At 42.0% G+C, this 22611-nt stretch overlaps 1 protein-coding gene across 8 annotated transcripts in view; it reads left to right on the top strand.

The window, feature by feature from the left end:
• Positions 1 to 22611, top strand: part of arhgap12b (Rho GTPase activating protein 12b) — an 80129-nt gene that overhangs the window by 4562 nt on the left and 52956 nt on the right. The window lies entirely within an intron of this gene.

The raw sequence follows: 22611 nt of genomic DNA, 5'->3' as shown, positions 1-22611 counted from the left end.
TTTTTTGGAGGGGCAGCTGTTCCAGTTACTCCATTAAAGACTAAATGGTCTGTTCACAGTTCGCTGTTAAATGGAGGGTTCTGTAATTGAGAGTCTTCAGGTACATTTAATGTACGGAAATGCTAAACACAACTGTTGGTTGTGTAGGTTTGTCATGCTGCTGTCACTTTTTCAACTTGCTGATGTTGTACTGCAGGAAGGTGTGTAAAGGTATCATTGTACCCAAAGCTAATTTGAGACAGATTATCTCTGCAAGGGGTATGGTATCTGTGAAGATCCAGTCTTCCTGAGCCCCCCCAGTGAAAACATAAAATTAATTTCCTCCCTCCCCCTGTCCTTCCAGTCCCCAGACTGATAACTCAGGCCTCCTCCGCCTTCATGCTATCTGTCTCATCACTCTGAGCCAGTCGGATGGCTGCAAGACTGCAGGAACTGGGGTTTATCCTCCCTCGTCTGCAGCGGTGCTAGATCAAAGTAGGAAAAGGAGGAGATCTGAAGACAGTGGGATTCCAAGCAGTGCTGCCTTCATGTGCCATTTTTGGGGCGGCTGTATCTAGGCAGGGTCAGCTTGTTTGAAGCCTCCAAGTGCTGCTTGTGTTCTTTGTTCCACAAGCTGCAGCAGCCTCCTCCAACGTGGAGTGAACAAAGAGACACTGGCTTGAATAGAAAGTAGGTCATATCTGCTGAGGATCAGTCTGTAGCCCCCAGTCACCCTGCAGTGGAGACCACTGTGTGAGCGCGAGCATGTGTGAGTGTGAACGCCATGTGTGACGCGCCATGTGAAGGAAAGAAAAGTGAGAATGGCAGCACACTACTGTCGTGTACAACTTCAGAGCCCCAAATGTAGGACTGCTAAAAGGTTTGTGGTTCAGAGCTGACATACCTCATCAGGCCCAATCAGGGCAAGAAAAGGGTTGTTTTCTGTGTAGCTGCAGGCCTTCACCATACTTTTAGAATTCATTTCACGCTTGTCAAATGAAACGGGCCAAAATAAACACACATTTCATTCTCAGCCATTTACATTTGCATGGGCAGGTCTTTGGAGGGTTTTTTGTCCGGCTACAGTAGAGCTGGCCGGGCGGATAAGAAACAGACAGCAGACAGGATTCAGCCAGAGCTCCCTGTCAAGCCCAGCGCTGTCTGTGGTCGCCGGGGCAGGTGGAACCCACTCCCTCTCTCTTTGTGCCTTTGTGGTGTTGTGTTAGTTTGTCCTGTTTGGCTTGTTGCCAGGCCGGTGAATGACCCTGCAGAAAACCCAATTCTTTCAACTCCCTACTTCCACAGCTTCCTGTCATTGCAGGCAAACTGGCCCTGCGAGAGAGAGAAAGAGGATCCTGCTGTGATAATACTGCATTGTAAGAATTGAGTTTACAGACTTATTAGTGCTGATGGATGCGAGATTCTTGCACTGATACATGTTTCAGAGTTTTAAAAAAACTGACAGATCGACAGATTTAATATACAGTATCTCTATTGTATAATTACTAAAGAATTGTGTCCAAGATTTACATTGAGCAGGACTTTATATAGTGGAATAATACACCGCTGAGAGCAAATTGATTTTTTTTTGTTATTTCTAAGCCACAATCTTTGCATGACATTAAATGATTAACTTAGACACATCTTCTTAGGATAACACACCTTGTTTCAAAATTAACCTGCTATCCCACTATTTGTAATTGAAATACAGAGAGATGTCAAAGTAATGTGACACTTGTCCTGTCACTGACCCACATTTCTGCTTGCCATTCTTATGCTTTCAATTTTAATTGTTTCTAGAGATCCACCAAGTGTTTTTTCTCCCATTACTACTAATGGTTTTATAATGAAACTTTTCCAAGGCAGTTCACCCATTGCCTATTTATGGGCATATTACATTAACCTTCTAAAAAGTAGGCAGTGGCAACGAAATGTCCCTCTGATTAGCCCTCTGAACCCCAACAACCTAGCCTCGCCATGCTACACCCATGTTTCTGAAGGCACAAGGGTCTAGGGAAGCTCGACAGGGAGGGAGGCGGGCTAAAAGGTTGTCTATCAAATCCCTCTGCAGCAATTGGGTAGGTATACAACCAATCAACGCAACGAATAGGCTGACGTAGTTCCGAAAGCACCGGCGGATTGTTGCTAAGTCCCATTAGCTTCCCAACCAGCGGTGCCGCAGAGCCGCGGAGCCAACTGGTATATTAAGGATTTGCCATATCCCGTCGGCATAAGTCCAAATACGTCTTTCTTCTCAATGAAACACTTAAGTGCCGTCCTTTGTTTATCTTTCAAGTTGAATTTTAGCTTCAAATCTTTAACAGCTGTGGCCAAAGCTGAGTGGAAAGATAACTGTTTATTGTGTGCTGGTTGTTTCTGTCAGAATTGTCACGCCTCTGTCGTCACTTCGTTACGCCCGCCTTCTTACTCTACACTTCATGGTGATTGGTCCGGCCAGTTTTAGGAGAATCCAGCCTCGAGCCTTATGGAGGGTAACTAGACCCACCCTGGCAGAGAATTAAATTCGTTGCCATGGGTTGTCTAGCGCAGCTAGGCTACCAACAACCACCATCAAGATTGAAACATATATTATCTGAAAAAGATCCTTTCATTTACCAGAGCCAGAAACTGTCAAAGCAACTACAACCATTAGCTTTGAATTATAGATCCATATATTGTGATGAAAAACTGCATGGGTTGGCAGCTTGCTGTGACTGACTGAATGAATGAATAGAATCCCTGGTTTTTCTAATAACATGACCACGAAACTGTATTTTAACTTGATCGGTCACATTTGACTGATACTCGATCATCTTAATAAAGTGACTGTACTCATCCATAGGGTTAGATCACTGCATCTCTAGCTGGTGTTGAATGTTGCCACTGATGACTCAAACAGCATTCAGCTTGGAGAGACCAGGCCCTGGTGCCAGTAGCTTCCCCTCCTACTGTCCAGTGTGATTGTCATTTTAGCAGACAGTGCTGTTGAGAGCCACACAGCAGAGATCCTTTAAGTGTGAGGATTGTGTTACTGAACTATGATTAGGATGCACACTTTCTATTTCTGTGCTAGAATGTGAGGCTTCCAAGTACAACCAGACACACTGAATGTTGGACACTACTGAATGTGGGCTATCGTTTATGTGCACCATGAACAGTAGTTTGGTGTTTCTTATAGGCATGATTGGAGGAGATTAGTGACAGTTTACCTGCAATCAAGTTAAAAAATGTAGAGATGTTGATAACTAAACAGAATAAAATGTAGAAGCTGCGTCATGTTGCTCAGTTTGCTCTTCCGCCATCGATTCAGTTTCCCCTCCACCCTGCTGTGCACATTCACTCAGAAGGGGCCACTGGATGAATGGATGGGAGGATATATGGATCCATCTGAAGGATGCATCACTGACACAGCTCCATTCAGGTGCCAGCTGGCCACCTCTAATTGATTTGATTTGATGTCAGAGTGGTGATTAACGCCTCCGTGTCTCTCCATGCTTTCCATGTGTAATTTGCTTATCTCTGACGCTCTGACAGCAGCAGGGGCTGTCAGTCCACCCCCCTCCTCAGCTCCACAAGGGTTTGCTTGGATTGATGGTCACACAGCCCCGTCCTCCTGAACACAGTTTAGTTTCCCAGTCCTCCCCCCTCTCCTCTAAGAGCACAGCTCCTATGCTCTTAAGGGATTGGCAAAATAAACCTCTTTTCCTCACTTCTCAGGAGCCTGGCAGCAGGGTAGTGTATTTATTTTCCTAAAAGAATGTGGCAAACCATATGATTTAAAGCTTGTTTTTCACATGAACATATTGACTTGCTCTGTAGCTATTCTGTTTTTCAGACACTGCTGCTTTGCTTATTTTAGAATTCTAGAGAAAAACATGACCACACACTCTTCATCACCACAAAGAAAGTTATTTTGAGTTGAGTAACTTTGGAATACTTTTACTCACACTCCTTAAAACTGGAGAAAGCCGAGTCCTCTCTTTTTGGTAGGAAGCGGCTCTTAAAGTGCAGCGGCTTAATGAGGGGATGAGGGCTGCTCTGTGGGATTGTGTGAATGGCCAGATTGTTGTTTTCTTTCTAAAGAGATGTGTCACCAATGGAAGATGTGGCGGCTCTGGAAGTGTTTGTGTCTGTGGCTTTGCATCGTGGAGACAGTGGACTGCCTTGCGCTCACTCACTGTCTGATTAGAAAGACCTTGAGAGGCCCCCACCCCCCAACCTTTCTATCATTTCACGCAGTCACACTGCAAACAAGGTATCACCCACTGCTGGACCCTCCCTGTCTTTTACAGTACCAGCACATTTAGCTGTAAAGTATCTCCTCGTCGTCTGTGTGCTCAGTGTCAGTAATGAAACCAGTAATTCTCTGAGATTACAAGCTGGATCAGTCACTCCCTTTAAAATAAGCCGTCTTTCAGCATTGCATGTCTTGTTTCAGAGAAATCTCCTGGAAGGCCTGCTCTAAGGATCCCTGTAGCCACAATGACATAACTGCCTTCTAAATGCATCCGGACAGATTCTCAAAGGGTTTAAAAACAAAAGGAAACAGCTGAGTCGAGGCCAGAGTCTGTCTGCCTTCAGCCTGCTGTGTGGTCCTCTTGCTTGCTGGCACTGCCGGGAGAAGAAGGAGGGGGAGGGAGGGAGGGAGGGAGGTGGCTGAGGGTGTAGTGAGACAGGGACAAAGCACGAGGACCCTGGGCCCCGGCACAGTCGCTTGTAGCCCCCCGTGGGATGTCAGAGAGCCGGGGACAGGAGGCCAGACAGATATGTTTTCATGTTTGGGTGAATCTGGAGATTAGTTGCAGCCTGTGAGCCGTGAACCTCCCAATGGCTGCCACGGAGAGATGAACGACTTGAAACAGCAACTTTACAAGGTCACCATTAAAGATGGAAGAGAGCATTAAAACTGGATGTCACAAATGTCTGAGCATCTGGTGAGATGTAGATGGATTGCTCATTGTTCCTTTCCATCTGTGAATGAAACGGTGGGAGAACAGGCGCTCTTTGAGTTGTTTCTGCTCAGCTGTGTGTTTGCTGACTTGTGCAACAGAGCAAAGGCTGGGACTGTGTATCAGGTGCTCAGCAGTGTAATGAAATCTACTGCTATGTAGGCTTGGTTGGGACTCCTAAGTGCACTTTGAAAATGCATTCACTCCCAGAAAGGTTTGATCAATGTACTCCTGCTATTTTGGTGCAGTGAATTGGGTCATTATTGCCCAGTGACGTGAATTTTCTCCCACGTGAAGCAGAATGTGTGTATTGTTCATATAAAGAACAGCAGGGTGGCTGCTGAGAAAGCCTTTCTGTGTGTTTGAGGGTCCTGGGAACCTCTTGGATTTACTGTACAGAAACAACCTGTTCCTAAACAACCAATACCACAATAACCTGCTAATTACATGTTTTGCTAAATGGATTCTTTGACTGCAGAGTCTACAATTTGCTGCAGAAAGTCTTTACAGCCAAATGTTTTGAAGTACACACAAGAAAGTACATGCTCCTGTTACATGAGTGCTTAGTGAATACCTGCAGATATGTGCGGTGCTGTAACCATCTCCTGTCTGTTGCGCCCCGTAATCTGGAACTGTGCCGTGTCTTACTCCTGGACCGACTGAAAAGGAGGCCCCTGCTTGTTATCCAGCGCATACTTGACATTCCTGCCTCAGTGCCTACACACACACTCACATGCAGTGAGGCAGCAGGCGAACTAAGTCAGCGAAGGTCTGCTTTTCCCTCAAAAGTGAAGCGCCCGGCCTTCCAGTAATCTAATATTAAACTTGAGCAAATAGTGCATCGGCTATGTTCGTGTGAGAGTCTTCCTCTGTGTTTGTCTGCATTCTTTCTCTTTTCTCTGCTCTGTTGGGGCTTTTCAGTTTCTCTTCTACTTTTTTTGTTCGCTCTGTCTGTGTTGCTTCCTCTTCTCCTGTCAGCCTCGTATTCCCCTCTGCCCACCTGTCTCTGGAGTTCAGATGTGGTTTCAGTGATGGATCCTGGTCCACACCACTGTTTTTGTTTTTTCACATCCATCCTAATCGTGCCTCTGTGATATAACAAGAGGATTAAACCCACCAGTCACAAGGGGCTGAGAATTGAATTCTACCACAAGATCTGATGTTGACATTAGTCTTGGGGTTAAGAGGAATTGTGTCTGTTGTGTCTTTTGAATTCTTTACATCAAGTTTGCGTTAAAGGTGAGATGGAAAGAAAGACATATTTACATCCCATTTTTTTCTCATTGTGTGTATGTTTAGGTTTAAGAGATTTAGATTTTTCCGAGCAGAGACTGTTGATTAAAGCAGCCAGTGATGCCTGCAAAATGTAATAGTGTTCAGTGTTTACTTCAGTGTTTTATTCTGTACATGCAGTGCAAACAGATCATCAGTTCACACTAGAGCTGCCACAATTTATGGATTAGCTGGGTTGTGGACAAAACAAGACATTTCAGGATCATCATCATCTAGGGCAGTAAGAAGCACTGATGGACGTCTTTCACATTTTTCTGAATTCTGTTTTACACCAAGCCACTAATTAATTCTTTAAGGAAATAATGGACAATGAAAAGAATCATCACTTGCAACAGTATTTGATACACCAATGACACTGTTCAATCTGGGCAATCACTGCCATTGCTGATTAAATTCTTCCCTTACACCTACTCCAAAGTGCAATGATTACTCAGGCCATGCTCTGGATTAGGGGCAAACTAAAAGCTGAACTGATGTTCCTCACAGTGGAGGGGGAGCCCTAAAAATCACATCATTTTAGTGGAATCACTCTGACGAGTGGATCAGCTGATGCAGGTAAAATTATGTGGTGTTTTCACATGAACAAGACTGGGAAGCTATGTAAAACTGGGACAACACCTACAACAAGAAGCTACACCCATCCTTCTTTCCTCATTCTGTCCATGTTGCCACAAATAACACCAGTTACAACCATTATGAGTTTATCGACCTTCTGCAGAAGAAGGAAGTTCTCAGGAAGGGCTTCTTCCTAAACACAGTCACAACGGAGACTCACTTTGTGTCAGTTTCCATCTTACACAAAGCCTGTTTCCATGACATAGCCTTATTAATGCTTAGCAAGTTAATAAGTCCAAGCTTTCTTATCTGTGAAATACATATAACATTTTTCATTCCCAGTCTGTTTCAATACCAAATCAGTGCTATTGGTAGCTTTTCGCTAAGGATCGTCTTTTGCAATGCAAAACTTTCTTTTCTTTAAATTTAATTAATATTTTAAAAGGAGAAACTCACTGAGTTGTAAAATATTCTTTTTAGGATGAGTTGATTCCTGAGTGGTTAGGGTGCATACCATATGGACACAAGATGGCCTGAACAGCCAGGAACATGCTTTGTAGTTTCAAACAAACAGCACTGAAGCACCGGTTAAAGTAGTAAAGACCTGTATTCATCACCTCTTGACTGTCAATAGAAAATAATGAAATCTTGAGTAACTGATGAGTACTAACCTGGCAATAGCCAGATTAATAATTGTGTAGTACTTGATAGTACTCCACAATATCAATCTGGGACCGCTCCATGTAAATCCGTTCGGAGGAAAGAGGCACGGATTGGACAATGCAACAGTATGTCCCGCCTCTGACAGGTTTGTTTTTAGCCAATCGCGGGATCTTCACAACGAGCGGAGCCAATTGGTAGATTAAACTCTTACCAAAACCCGTAGGTAAAAAAGCACAAACATCTTTACCATCCAGAAATGCGCAAAGCGCCTCTCGTTGTTCTTCCTTCAGAGAAGCGATAGGAGATTCAGCTGACACTGACTTAATAGCAGCATCTACACGATCATTGTCCTCCGTTGCCATGTGTGTTTTGATCTACTGGCGCTTGGTGTCGTCTGGAGTGCTGTCGTCTTCACACCCGAATATCCCGCACCACACACGAATACTGCTGCGTGATTGGCCCGTGCCAACTTGGCTCTGTCCGAACGGTGAAAGCGGGAGCGGTGCAAGATGGTTTCTTGAGAGATTTGTGAACTCACAAATATCGCGAGAAATCAACTTGCTGGCAAGGTTAGATGAGTACAGTTAAAGTGTTTTATTCCAACCATGTGAATCCTGTAAAATGTAGAGCTGGAGACAACCAAAAAAAGTTTTGGTCGACTGAAGTCATATCTGCTCTTCAACTGTTTGATTGGTAGCAAGGCAAAAACAAACACCCACACATTATCTTTAGAGGAACTCAGTGGGCCAAAGAGTCCTAAGTGTAATTTACCTGCTGGCATTATTAGCATAAATTTTAAAAAGCTAGTATTATACAGCTCATAAACATATTTGAACCCACAGTATTTTATAGTGAAAGTGCACCTGCCCATATTCATGCCGTTTCTGAAACCAGAATTACATTAACTGGTGATTCAGCACAAGAACTATTCAGAAATGTTACACAGACAAGCTGTTGTTTCTAAATGACCTACCATGTCATTTGAGCTGAGGTATACAAACTGCTGTTTGTAACGTTTACACTCAACATTTTGGCCATCAGTTTTTGTCTAAATGCAGCTACGAAGATGATTTATTTGACATGGAGTCAATTAGTTTGGAGCCAACTCTACGTAAACATTCAGTAAACATTAAATGAGTCGAACCTTACAGTCTCTATTAGGTTGGGCCAGTTCACGCTTGTGAAAATGCAGGGATTTTCACAGCTTGTCTGTTCCTTCTATTGCCTAAAACGATGGATTATTCCTGGAAGGCTGTTGATGTGGTGCATCTCTCCTTATGAAAATAACAATGGCGATAGTCTGACCAAAAAAAATGTGATCAGATGACAGCATGTTAGCAAAGTAACTGACCAGTTGACCTCAAAACTTCAGGCCTTCTGAAACCGTTTCAAGTTTTGAGAAATCTGTAGCTGACTGTGTGAGCTGACAAAGAACACTTTTAACTTGAGTTTACAATAATTACCAATAGTGGTCATAAGTTAAGAAAACACTGGAAAGTTCAGTATTCTCATTCCAGACTATACTTATGGTTTTCTGCACCTGACCCATCAGAAATTTGTGAGAGGGATTGAGAGCTTCAGTCATCCTGTGCAAGACCCAGACCAACCCCATGAAACTGCTGAAGAACAGGGACAGAAAAATGGTGTCAAGCATAAGTATAATTGCTGCAGCTGTACAGTTTGATGTGATGTGTTCCTTATTTGTGAAAACCATTAACTGCTCCTCACTATCATGTCCACAGTTTCTCTTTCAAATGAGATTGACTTTGCCCTACACAATGGTTGACAGTTATAAAATGACAGCAGTTCACTCATTTTAGTTATTAGACAAGGTAGAGCCTGCTTGTAGCCAAAGCGTCACCAAGCTTCCTGCAGCACTCATTGTGCAAAGATTGCAAATAAATGCTGTTTCCCTTTGTGGCGTGTTTGAGCACTAAATCTGTTTGACTACTCTTCCCTGTAATAGATTGATGTAAAGAACACAGACACAATTAAGACAGAAAAGCCTGTCACAGGGCTCCAGCTATACCAAGGTGAGGTGATAATATGAGAATAGATGTTTATAAAGTGCAAGAGTGTTCATTTAACTGTAGAACACAGGTGACACAGTAGAGGCTTCTCTCTTCCTCTGTCTGCCCTGTTAGTTGCAGTTCTCTTCGCTCCAGCATCCATAAAGCTGCTCTGCCTGTCAGCCTATGATGCAGCGTGCTGCTTATTCACATAGCGGATGACGGGGGTACATCACCTATTTAATTTGCTCAGCCCCCTCTCTCCCTCTTCTTCTCCTCACTCCACTGCTCACTGTGCTTTATTCAGTCCCTCATCTGTCGCTCACTGTTCCTCTCTCTGGGCCTGGTTCGCTGCTGTAGCTCGGTGGATTGGGACAGCATGTACCCAGAGAAGGTAAGGAGGCCAAGCTAGCCTGCTTTTGATGACCTGGCTGACTTATTTCTCTACTTCCCTCCCTAGCTGTGGGTCTTCCCCGTCCTGCCTGTGTACACATTGGTGTGATTTAAACCCCTGCAGCTCTTTCTGCCTGTGGCATTTCACCTTGAAACATTCAGACTGACAGCACCAACTGCTCAGTGTACTATTTTGTGTTTGATATGGTGTTGGGCACGTGTGGGTGTTCTTGTGTGGGATTTATTTAGCGAGTAACTTGACCGCCCCCCCACTGTGTTATCCACAGAGGTCTGTGTTTGCATACAAGTGATGATGCTCAGGGCGCTGGGATCTCAGTGCACAGTTACATAACTGATGCTGGCTGTGTCCTGAGCCTTTGAAACAGCTGCTAGTCATTTTCCCCCCAGCGGCCTCCTGCTCCGGATGAGCGAACAGGTCAAGCTATGCTTCTGCTTAACTGTCTAAGGACAGTGATCACAGTCTGGGGAACTGTTTCCATTCGTATGTCTGTCAGTAGCTGCCTGTGTGAGGTGTACATCGCTATTAGCACAATGGCAGTAAAGGCTTTAGATATCAATTTCCATGTGTAAAAGCATTTTTGGCCACTGCTGTATCAAGCAACACTTTCTGTCTGGTTTGGCCTCGTTTCCAGGTTCTTGTGCTTCACCTGAATGCACCGTGGGGGATCACAGTGAGCGCAGAGCTGAAGTAGAGCATCATCACTCCCCACAGTGCTTGACTTTGTGCTTGTATTGCTCGAGGCTTGAGTGGTATCTATTTTTCATACCTTCCTGACATTTCACCAGGGTATGCGATATATAAAATGGTCTAACTTTTAAAAGCTGGGCTGCTGTTGATAGTCATTTTAGCATGCATGATGATAAGCAAACACAGACTCTTGCTGGAGGACCTGATGACACTTGTTGCTGCAGCGGAAACTAAAACATCATGTGAGCTAATCGGAGACAATGTGTGGGTGGTAGAGACAGACAGGCAAATGAAAAAATATAATCGCATGGCGAATGAACTGCTGTTGTAGATGGAAGGAATCACCTCAAGATGAAGTTACATGTGGCAGTTTAACACCCATAGCTTCACTGAGTCGACCCCATACTCTGTGGGTTTGGGAAGGCTTAATAAAAAATATCACAAGTTTGGGTGAGTCAAAAAGAGACAAAGCAGCGCTACAAATACTTTATAAATACTCTTCCACCTTTTCATCCCCCCTCTGTTTAACTTTTTTATAATTAGTGGTATTTTTTAACCACCTCCCGATAAAAGCAGTTAATTTCTGAATGTACTACTTTGTGCTACTTTATTATCAGATTCCTTGAATGCTAATTAGTATTGGTATTAATCCTGAACAAACATCTGGCAGTCCCTGCTTTGGCATTGCAAGTTGTGGTGGTTGGGCAATGTGAGTTAGCTGTCTACTAAAACCCCTGACATATGCATCACAGTGCCCATTTCATTCCTTATTCAATTCTGTTAGTCCCAGAACATTTTCTACCAACTGGACACAGTTTTCTTAATCATTATTTTTGACAATAAATATGTAACATACAGCAATACAATTTACTTAGATATACCATTGCGCTATAGAAAATCTGTTTGCTCTTGCTTTGACTTGTTCAGTAAATGTGACTTCTGGCTGGTACCCATTAACCACCTCATAAATCTTTGTCACAGCACCCCTTTAATAACTAAACCCACACAAGGCTATCTGCTTGCCAACATGAATTACTTGTATTCTCAGCGACCGCCTCATCAGGTTGCTGCAGTACTGAACAGCTGGAACAACCAGGTAGTACAACTAATCTACAGTACCTTTTCTGACAAGCATGTACCTTGTCTTCTGCCTTACCAGTTGATATATTTTTAAGTACTTTTAAAAAATATTGTTATTCATGCAATTAATTAATAGTATTCTTGGTCTCCACTTACAGTCACTATTTTGTTCAGCCCAGCTGCCTCTATACAGAATCCCCTAATCAGTTTAATAGACAAAAAGAGCCTATGTCTTATATTGAAAAATGTTCCATTGAGATTTCTAACTGTCATGGTATACTTAAATACACTGATACCACTGAAGTCTATCCTCTACTCTTCCATTTGCTCACACTAGTGTTTTGCCTGCAGAAGAACTCACTGAAAGTTTAAAGTTGTTGCAAATCTTGTCAAAATTATTGTCATGCCTTTTAGGCAGTGCTGTCTTTTATTTCACATCTTTTCTATTCATTTACAGAACTCAAGAAGCAATGTGATTAAGGATGTTGCTTGTAAAGTTGGAGAGGATTCTGCACAGTTTGTTCTCCATGAAATTACTCTCCTTTTGGCACATATCAAGCTGTAGCTCAGTTCACTGTAGGGGCAAATCAGTTCTGTTGTGTAATCAAAGTATCTTTTTCTCGTCTTGCCCCCTTCCTGTACTCTTCCACATGGTTTGGTGCTCTCTGACTTGTTGTGCTGTACCTTTCTGTATAACAGCTTGTATTTATCAGTGATTTAGTGCAACACTACAGCACATTACTGTAGATTAAAGACAATATTTGTGAGCCATCCGCTGTTTCTCTACTCCTGCTGCTTTCCTCAGGAGAGGTACAGCTGGTTACTGGTTGCCAGTGTGTGGGAGGACTGGTAGAAGCATCGGAGCGTAGGAGTCTTGAGGCATCAAGGGGCACGTATTGTCTCTGTCATGTGCCACTGCTGTCATTAATTACTTGACGAGGCTGCCAAAGAGACAAAGGATGAGCTTTGAATCAATGAGTACTGCAGTAGCTCCGCGAGTCTTGCCAAAGGTCATTTGCTGTTAGAAGATGATTGGTCTGTCACCGTCACCCAGCAGCTGTTAGTTGAATGTACAGGCTTGTGGAAAGGTGTAGAGGAGTTACTGATGCATGGTATCACATTGCGCTGCTCATTTTTAAAATTTTTCCTTGGCAGTTGATTGATGGACATTTTGTTCTACTAGTGGGCGTGTTATTGTGTTTTTTGTTTTTTTTGTCAGTTCTCGTAGTGCAGGTCATTTGTGCACTTGTAGTCAAGGACGAGCTGCTCATACAGTCATTTATCGCTGAATTGACTTTCTAGAAACTCTGGGTTTTTGTCCGCAGAACTTTCCACCCGCAGCTGTTGCTGAACAGAGATGCTACACAGAAAAACAAAGGGGATATAGAGAGAGTGCACACTATACTACTGTGGATCAGTCTGGATCCGTCTGCCAGCTTTACAGCTCTGTACCCAAACAACCAATTCAAACAGCAAATCCAATTTTAACACAGCATCAACACACGTCCTGTAATTGCACTCAGATGGGTTCTCAGTTCAGTGGGGAGTCTTCTAACCAAACTCTGCCATTCGGGGACACAATATGAGTCTCTGTACATTTCCTCAAAGCCGGTCATAAATAACTCAACAGCAAAACACAGACACTGAGAGGATGATCAGCATTCTCTCTAGTACAAGGAAGAAACTTCCATAGCCAGCAACCTTTCATTGCCCTTGTGTTTGATTGGCAGAGAGGCACTCCCAGCGTCCATTAATGAAATGGATATGCCAGCAGTAAGGGATGTCTCAGTGTTCCCTCCATGCTCTGCTGGGTCTGCAGTACCATTGGCCAGTTTGATCACCTCTTTGTATAGTTGAATGACAACTCGTTGATTATTCTGTCAAGGAAGGATTGCAGAGTTTCAGTCATAAACATATAGACTAGCTAATGTTTAAAGCTGAGGAGCTAGGAGACTTCAACAACTGCGATCCTGCAAAATGTCAGTCATTGTTTAACCTGCTTAACTTTACAAAACCTGTCTTCAGTTTATTTTTCTCTCCCTACAATCGCATTTTCAAAGACTGACATCTTTTTTCCCCTCTAAATTATGGTGAACCTTGTTCAGGTCAGAATTCTCTACAATGGAAACCAACAAAACAAACGAGTGATTGGGAGTTTGAGTTCTAATGCTGTTTTCCAGCCTTGTGCACCTTTTTATGTTGACATAAAGCTTCAATTCCCTTTTCCACGTCTTTTGAGGCTTTAATACACCAGTTCTCCAAAATCATTTAATCTGGAAATGGTACAAATTCTGAAGAATACAAACCAAAGAGCTTTATTTCAAACAGTGAGACTATAGCTTGATGTAGAGAGAAGAATATATTCTGTGTATTATGAAACATATAAACATAATAGACTACTTTGATTACATGTTTTACAAAAAAATTAATCAGCCTGGATTCAATAAACCCGCAGAGATGTTACTAATACTGGAAAAAAGTTGACTTGATATTTTACTACTTGCATTTTCAATTTGTTTCCGTACATGTCTCTTCTCCTTTTAAAACACAACAAAGCACACAGCCTGCAGTTCAGCTGAAATGTCTCAGAAATCTTGACACATAACCAGTAGCTGAGTCACTGGTGGCTTCTCAGTTCTGCTGAGGTGAGCAGATTTAAAAAATAATTCAGGAAATGGTGCAAACAGTGCATTTTTTTTTCAATGAAACATAGAACAAATTGATTTGGATGAAATATCATTATTTTAAGTTCGCATTTGACTATGTTTCCTGACAGAACCAGACGAGTAGTTCAAGAACTGTAGGGAAGTTGAAAATGCAATAATGCTTTTAGCTTTTACTGTTTAAGGCTCTAATAAATACTGTTTTTTCTTTTTTTTCTTTCTTAAAGACGATACGTCTTTAAAACCCACCAGTGGGTTTTGGCATTCAGAAGGTTGAAGAGAAGAGCATTGGGCTGCTGTAAGAACTAGTCTTGGATAGTTAGTAGATAGTTTTACATAACATAACAATTATAAACACAACAGTTTGGGCTACAAAAATACAATTTTTTAAAATGTTACGTGGATTATGCAACACAATCAGTAATTTGTTTATAATATATTTGGCAAAGCTTCGTTCACTTCTGTAATTTCTGTCTGTTATTCCACAGTCACATGACTTGGTTGTTTACCACTGATAGAGGTTCAACAGACTAAATCCATTCTGTGTGTTTTCTCAGTGAAGGAGCATCAGATAGCAGAGCTCATTTGACCCCAGTCCTGCTAACCATCTGCTCAGACGGGCATACCTCATTAGTGACTGTTTACATCTTTTCACTCCGCTTGTTTGGAGTTTGATTATACTAAGCTACAAGAACTAGTGGGATTTTTAAAATACATTTTAATCTGAGCTTTTACAGAATCAATATAAATATTGAAAAATAGCGGATACATAGCCAAATATATAATTGATTTAATCATAAACTCATAGTTTTAGCAGTGTGAATGACTAAGGTCAGCGGTCTGAGTGCAGTGGATTTACTTCCCTCTGGTGTATTTTCAGTATGACTGTTTGGGTGAAGCAGGGAATAAGCTTTTACATAATGCAGTATATATGGTACCCTAAAGTGTTTGCATCTGGATTTTTCCCCAGTAAAGGGGCTGCTACTGGAACATTGTTTTGTATGGATTAAACAGAGACAGACCAGGCCAGAGTGCCATAATCATCTGAAAAGTGTAGTAGGCTTCACTGAGTAAGCTTCAAGCACCAGCAACTGTGGGACAGAGGGGCTTACAGGTCAGCCTGGACACACCGCCCCCGCCTCTTCACACGTACTAGAATGCAATCTTCTTACATATTTGGATTAAGGGGTTGTGTGCAGTACATTCCTGGGTTAAAACCCCCACCCTCCCCCAAACTCCTGTTCATCCCACACCAGCATGTTCCAACAATTCTCATCTTGTAGAACAGTGTGTTTATCTGCTCTGTTCTCTTGTCATTGTGGTGTGGCAAATTACAAAACCTGCCCTGTCCAGCACCACGTGCGCCATACTCTTGGTTCCCTCCACGTTCCAGGGGGATGGAGAGGGTTTTGGTTCCACGTCTTTGTTGTCGCCTCATTCGTGAATTCATTCTTCTTGCTTGTGTCTCTCGCTTGAAACCCTTGGAGGTAATTGAAAGGCGAATAATCTGTCTTTCTTGGAGTAGGGGGTTATGTGGCTGCTATGTGGCCTGGGCCAGGACCCCCTCCTGGTGGCCAGTAGAGAGGCTTGTTGTTGATCTGCCAGCCAATCCCCAGGCCCTTGAGCCCCTATTGATCTGAAATGAGTGGGTGTTTGCAACCATGGAGACATATTCAAATCCGACGGCAGCCACTCCACTGCTCATTGGGTTGTAGTGCTTTAGATATGTTTAACATGCTCTGTTTGAGATGATGTCAGTGGAAAGCCATGTCACACAAAGGCCCTTAAATTAGAGAATAATTAAAAAGGCATCAAAGGGAAACTAGTAATGCTAAGGTCTTTGTTAGAATATATTTAAATATGTGCTGTAAAAAGATAAGGAGACCTGCTCTTTAAAAAAGGAGCCGTGCAAAGTGTTTTTCTCCTCTAGAGGTATTATTTCAAAGATTTGTTTTTGTAGTTCTTCATCATGACAAATGTCTTAACCTAATTTCTATGTTATCTGCTTCAAAATACGACAAAACACATTATTCCCGTCTACTGTTGCAACTTAGAAGCCAGTTGGAGAATAAAAGTGAATCGGAGCAGTAGCAAATTAAAGATGCTTGGGTGTGGCTATTATAAGCAAAATATGGTGATGCAGTTGACAAAATCAACCAAAACTGTCCCAGAATCTGAACTAGTTTCACTGTAACTACATCTCAGTTTTCCAGAATGTACATATAATTGTTAGCAGTGCTCATTACTGAATTATTAGATCAGTTGTCAAATTTTTGGAAATATCACTTGACTTCCTAAATCAGTTTTATTTATACAGTGTAAATTACATGTCACTTAAGTTCCAAAGGCCTGAGGATCAGCAGAACTTACCACACCCTCTATCCTTATACTGTCTACCTGCATATCAGCAAATTGAACATCTACATGTTTGAGGAGCATGTGCTATATTCTCCTTGTAGTCCTTTTTGTCCTTATTTCTGTAATCCAACATATTCTTGCTTCCACAGCTGCTACACTAACATTTTAAAATCCTGAGCTCATTACTTTTCTGCATTTGCGGCTCCCTGTCCTGAACAGGCAGCAGGCACAGCTCCTCCGAGGAATCTCATTGGTTCTCCAGAGCCCGTTTCCAGTGTCTCTTTGTTGCTCTGAAACAAACCCACTGACCCTGACTGCTACTCCTATCCAACCCAATGGCAGCCATGCTCCAGATCCCTGTCAGCATCACTCAGCAGGAGAGGACCACCTCATGGCTCAAAGTTACCAACTGCCCCAGTTCCTGCCCTGCCCGATGCGCATTCTGTCAATGGTTCACACAGGATTTGGCGGACAGAGTTGCCTTTACGTGCCATTGCTGGCTCGGCAAAACAAAAGCACCATTCTCGTTAATGTGGCAAAACATGCCCAGCAGAAATTGAATTGCTTTCTACAGAAGCAGCCCTGTGACGATCAATTACCCAACCAAGACCGATTTATGGGTCACCCAGAGGCCAAAAGAGAACAAGCCTATTTGCTTGGACATATTAGAGCCTGGGAAAGAGATATATCTGATTCTGCAATTGTATACAAGAGCAATATGTTTATCTATTTGGATCTTACCTGTGTTTTATTGAGAAAAATTAAAGCAGGTAATTTTTGAGTGATTCATTTCTTATTTCTGGACTTAAATAAAGCCAGTGAAATTCTGTCAAATCTGAGATGAATAAATGTGTCTGGAGGCAGGTAGCACATGGCAGCAGGTGGCTGTCTGATCAGGAAGAATATGTTGACGTGTAAATCTGGTGGTCATGTTTTCAGTGTGACATGCAGGCCAGTGGCTAGCTGATGATGTAAGTCACTTTTCTAAAGACCCTGAGCATGTGACTGTGCAGCATAAATGACAAGGCAGCCCTCTCTCTGGCAGGGACTGTGCACAACAATGGCTTTTACAGTGGCTGGTCCCCTACTGGAACTTTTCTCTGGATGGATATACAGAGGGACGGGGGCACGAAGAGGGGAAGCCGCCTGGCCTGGCAGCCTCTGAGTTGTGGGTTGAGTGACCCATGACCTGTGTGAACGGGACACAATGCATCTTTCTGTCACTGCATCTCCTCCAAACACACACAGCCGAACATCCTGAGTCATGGTATGTGGGCCAATGGGTAGAGGGTTGGAGGTTTAAATATGTCCTTTTAATTGTGTGTGTAGCCTAGTAGCCCACTTTCCTTGTCCCTATCACCACAGGCTGTGTTGCTCATTGTTAATTAATCTACAGTGACAAATGCCCATCAAGTTACTAGAGCCCATAACAATGTCTACCCCTTATTTCATCTGTTAATGGAAGAAATCAGCAAATGCAGTTTGTCATGATGAAAGATAGAAAACAAATATGTTTTCTTGTTTGAGAAGACATTACATGTTTGGTATCCTTGCTTGATGTATGAATTCAAACAGTGACTACCAATCAATACATTCACTGTTTCATAACCAGGGAGGTCACAGACCACAAATGATGTCTGAGAATGTGCAGTGGACACACACAGCCTTGAGAAAGCTGTCCCTACAAAAACAGGCCGAGCAAGCAAGAAAGATTGCACATGCTTTTTTGAGGGTTATTTTAATTATCAGCTAATTAGGACTGGTCTGAATAACAATTTCTGGGCTCCGGAAGTTCGGGACCAATTATTGACGAACATCTGGCTCGTATTTAGTGCATTGTTCCGGTTTGGTGACAGTAAAAATGTCCTTTTTTGCCAGGAAGTAACATGAAAATCTTTGAAATTTGGACAGATAATTATATAAATAAAGCAATTTAAAGATGTCATTTTGGGCTTTTGCATTTTGCGATACTTTGCTTTGAGCTGATTACAATGCCAGAGCCCAAGGAGACATCTTTGAATTGTTTGTTTTGTCCAACTAATGTAATAATAATAATAATGTCTGTATCATTGAAATCTATCAAAATTACTGGCTTGTTTTTGGTACATCTTGATAATGTGGGTGATGTGTTTTATTTAATGAATTATTGCATATCCTTTACCAGTACTTAACTGCATGAAATCCATATAATTAGTTCAACAGGTATTTAATCATTCATAAACGCTACACGCATTTGAGTGTTAGATTACGCTTGTCCTGAAGACTACTAGAATACAGATCAGTGTTATAGCTGTGCAGTTTTGTTATTACTTTCCTCAAAATCTCTTCCTGTGCTGTACTTCAGGGAGAGGAATAGAATGAGTTGTCCAAACCTCCTGCTGTGCTCTGGGTTTTTTTTTTTGCTCTGTTAAGGTAATTTCATTTCCTCATTCTGGACGAGCTGTGAGTGTAGCGGTCCCCTCAGCGGGGGTCCCTGCTGTCAGCCTCTCCCAGCCCAGATGCGCCGTTTCTGTCTGCTGTACCCTAAAAACAACCCCCTACCTCCATCACCTCCTTTTTTCCTGTCGTCTTTTTACCCTCGCTCTTTTCTCCGTCCCTCCTCTTTCAGCACTTCTCTCTCGCTAATCTGTAAATGCCACGACTGCTGTGATTTTTATCTGTCATAATCTTTGAAAGAAGAACTGCTTCTGTTCTTTGGGTATCAGTTAAATCATGCAGATCCTGTGTGATATTTTAATGATAAGATGTTTTACGTAGCAACTGAAAAAAAACACGTAGCAACAAAGCATTTTCAGTCTGTTTATATTTTCCTGAACACATTTGAACCTATGTGGAGTAGTAGTTGTTCAAATTGTCATTAAAAATTCAACACCTTCCATCCCCTGTTCTAAGAAACCTGTCTTTCACCTTAGGCTGAAGCACAACACACACTTCCCATTTATCTGTCAGTGTTTGTAGGTTAGTTGTTCGTGTGTGTGTGTGTTTACCACAGACTGCGGTTTTGAGGGTTTCGTCTGAGAGGAAGTTTCCATTTCCCTTGTGGGTGGCTGTCGCATGTTGAAGTGGCACACACCACCACTTGGTCGGCGTTCTTGAGGGTGATAGCAGCCTTAATAATTCAGCCCGTGGTCACATGCTAACATGCATGCCTGCACACCATCACACCTCTTGCACCCTATAGCCCTCCACAAAGGGTTACAGGGACATGCTGGAGTGTGGCAACAGAGGCGAAGAGAGAGGGAGATGCGTGGAATTATGCCACTTGAACCTCCAGGGTGGCAGGGTGGCGCTTATCTGGGTCACATTCTGGAGAGGAGGATCATTAAATTCGGAGCATTAGAAATCAGCTACATGAGCGCAAACACACTGATATATATGCATAATGCAAACACAATCTCACACAGTGACACAGAGTGTAAGCTGCACACTGACTCACACCACAGCTTGCCGTTCCTTTCCTTATTTTGCTGCTGCACCTAAAGCTGAAATGGTATTGTGAGATAAAAGAACTCCTCGCTGCGTGTTTGATTTTCAATTAACCTGATTCACTGGGGTTAATACCCTGATGCGCTGCAACCTGCGTGCTCAGCGGTTGCAAGCCGCTCCCACTCTGTTCTTACCACTGAGTCATCATGTGTTTGACAGACATACTCGTCTTTGTCTCTGCTGCGAGGCTTCTCTGAAGGAATAAAGCAGCAACTAAAGTACAAACATGAAGATAATGAAAACTCAACTCAGACTCAAAGTAGGCTTAGCTGTGCTGTCAGGTTTGGTGCTCTGGGACTAAATGAAGATCAAACAGTGCAGTAAAACTCAAAACTGACAGATTGTTTTCATTACTGATATACCAGTTGTATTCTTAACAACTGATTAACTGTTTTTGTTTTTAAAAGTTGGACAGGAGTAAAACATGTCTATCTTTGGTTCCTAGTTTGCCATACCATGTCTTAGCTTAAGTCCAAAACCCAGTTTCTAAGGATAGAAAATGTAGAAAGGCAGTAAATGTTGATTAAACTGTTTCAGTATGAATTCTGATAGATCCAAGGCTTTTTGATTCTATTTGTACTGCTTATATTAAAATTAATACACATATCATAACACATCACAACCAGATTTACTTATTATTTGTTAGCTTAACAGAATTATGCTACCTGGCATCACATGATAATATCTTCCATTCACTGATTGAAATAAACGTTTTTGTCATGACAGTATCACAACAGAATCTTGACTAAAGAAAGCCAGTGCTGCTGTCATCTTTGGACAAGTTCATCTTATTTAGCTTTCTGAAATGCAGACAAAGTGGCTCTTTATATAGACCATGGCACATTTACAAGCATTGTGACACCATATACTGCGGTCTCCTTACATTCCCAAATGAGTCTACTCGAGTGCCGAAATGATGACTTTAGGAAAAATTAAGAAAGGATGCTAAACATTCACTGGTTCCAAGATGTTACCTTCTGGGACACCAATAAATTGTGATTGATAGTTGTTCTTTTTCTTCGCATTATTTGGTAACTAGATTCCACTAGTAGTCCTAGACATGCACCAGGAAGACATTGCAAAGTCAATAACGACAACCGATAATTATCTATTTGCTTTTCCTGATGCAATGCAAAAATATGAAGTGGAAAATGCTGATATCTTAAGATTGACAAGTTTATATTTCTAATAAAATTTCAATATTTGAAGAGTCTTAACCATCTCTGGAATAAAGGATGCATTCATTGTTTCTAATAATTATTTGTTATAGTTAAAACCTTTACAACATTAGCATAACTTACATATTTTTGGACAAATTAATACTTACTGAAGGCTACTAAACTCCACTGTTTTGCATTGTTGAGTGATGCGTCAATCGTTTGTAGAAAAGGCACAGGTTCTAAGCATGCATGAAGGCTGATTAAAATGTGTAATGTGAGTTAACACATTTTACATGATTCATAGAAATGACTGTGTATGCCAAACATTCAGTGCTAGCGCTGGCAGGTGTCAGAAAATAACTGGTGCACTGCCAAAATATTCTGCAATTTCTCTTTCAGGAGTATGTCATTAAATAGACCTGCAACAGTAATTGCTCAGATTACTGAGGAGAAATGTGTGAACTGAATGTCCTGTACTGAACCAGTCAGGACAAATACTAGTACATGTCCAGTAAGTTACAACCTCAATTATTAGTGCTGGTTTTTAGCTTGTTCATAGTAATTTGCGCTGAGCATAATATGCTTTTTGTGGCTAATTGCAGTGGAATATGTGAGATTTTGAGAATGGGACAATGAATTTTCCGTGAGGAGAACAGTGGAAGACATTGCACTTGAGCAGGTTTGTACTATACTGCTCCATCAACAGGTGTTTTTCATTTGGACTCGCTTGGTGACGGACTTTGTTAGATGTATGAATAAGTAGCTCTGCTTGTGTCAGCCCCAGTGAACTCTGACCCAATGTCGGCTTCATCCTCCCCACTGAGGCCACTGAAGTCACTCCGCTGTCTGCTCATTGTGTGAGGAGGTGACAACAGGCAGTAAAACAGAGCAAAGGAAAAGAAATTGCCACTCAAAATGGGGCTGAACAATAAATTGATTTCAAATCTAAGTCGCAGTTCCACACAATGCAATTAGCAAATCACAGTGCCTGTCCCTTAGAATATAAACTATGCAGCACATCTGACCCAGCTGATGTCGGTGGTTTTACAAATTCACGGCATCCTCCTTCTGAGACAGTCAAACTTTTGATAGTATCTCTGTGGTAATGCTCCATCATGTTTTAAATGTTTTACATAGCCAAATGTAAACTGAAATAGATTTTAGGTAATTATGTCGCAGGTCACACCACAGTCAAAGTATTTGTTAGACAAAATGCGATTAAATATTTTCCCCAAATCATTCAGTCCTTATTATCCATGACTAATTAGTACAAAATTTCACTTGCTAAACATACTAAATGTTTTTTCATTTTCC

The sequence above is a fragment of the Acanthochromis polyacanthus genome, chromosome 20, assembly GCF_021347895.1.
Source record: "Acanthochromis polyacanthus isolate Apoly-LR-REF ecotype Palm Island chromosome 20, KAUST_Apoly_ChrSc, whole genome shotgun sequence".
Classification (NCBI taxonomy): domain Eukaryota; kingdom Metazoa; phylum Chordata; class Actinopteri; family Pomacentridae; genus Acanthochromis; species Acanthochromis polyacanthus.
Note: the sequence above shows the minus strand (reverse complement) of the source record. Positions and strands in the feature narration are given on the sequence as shown.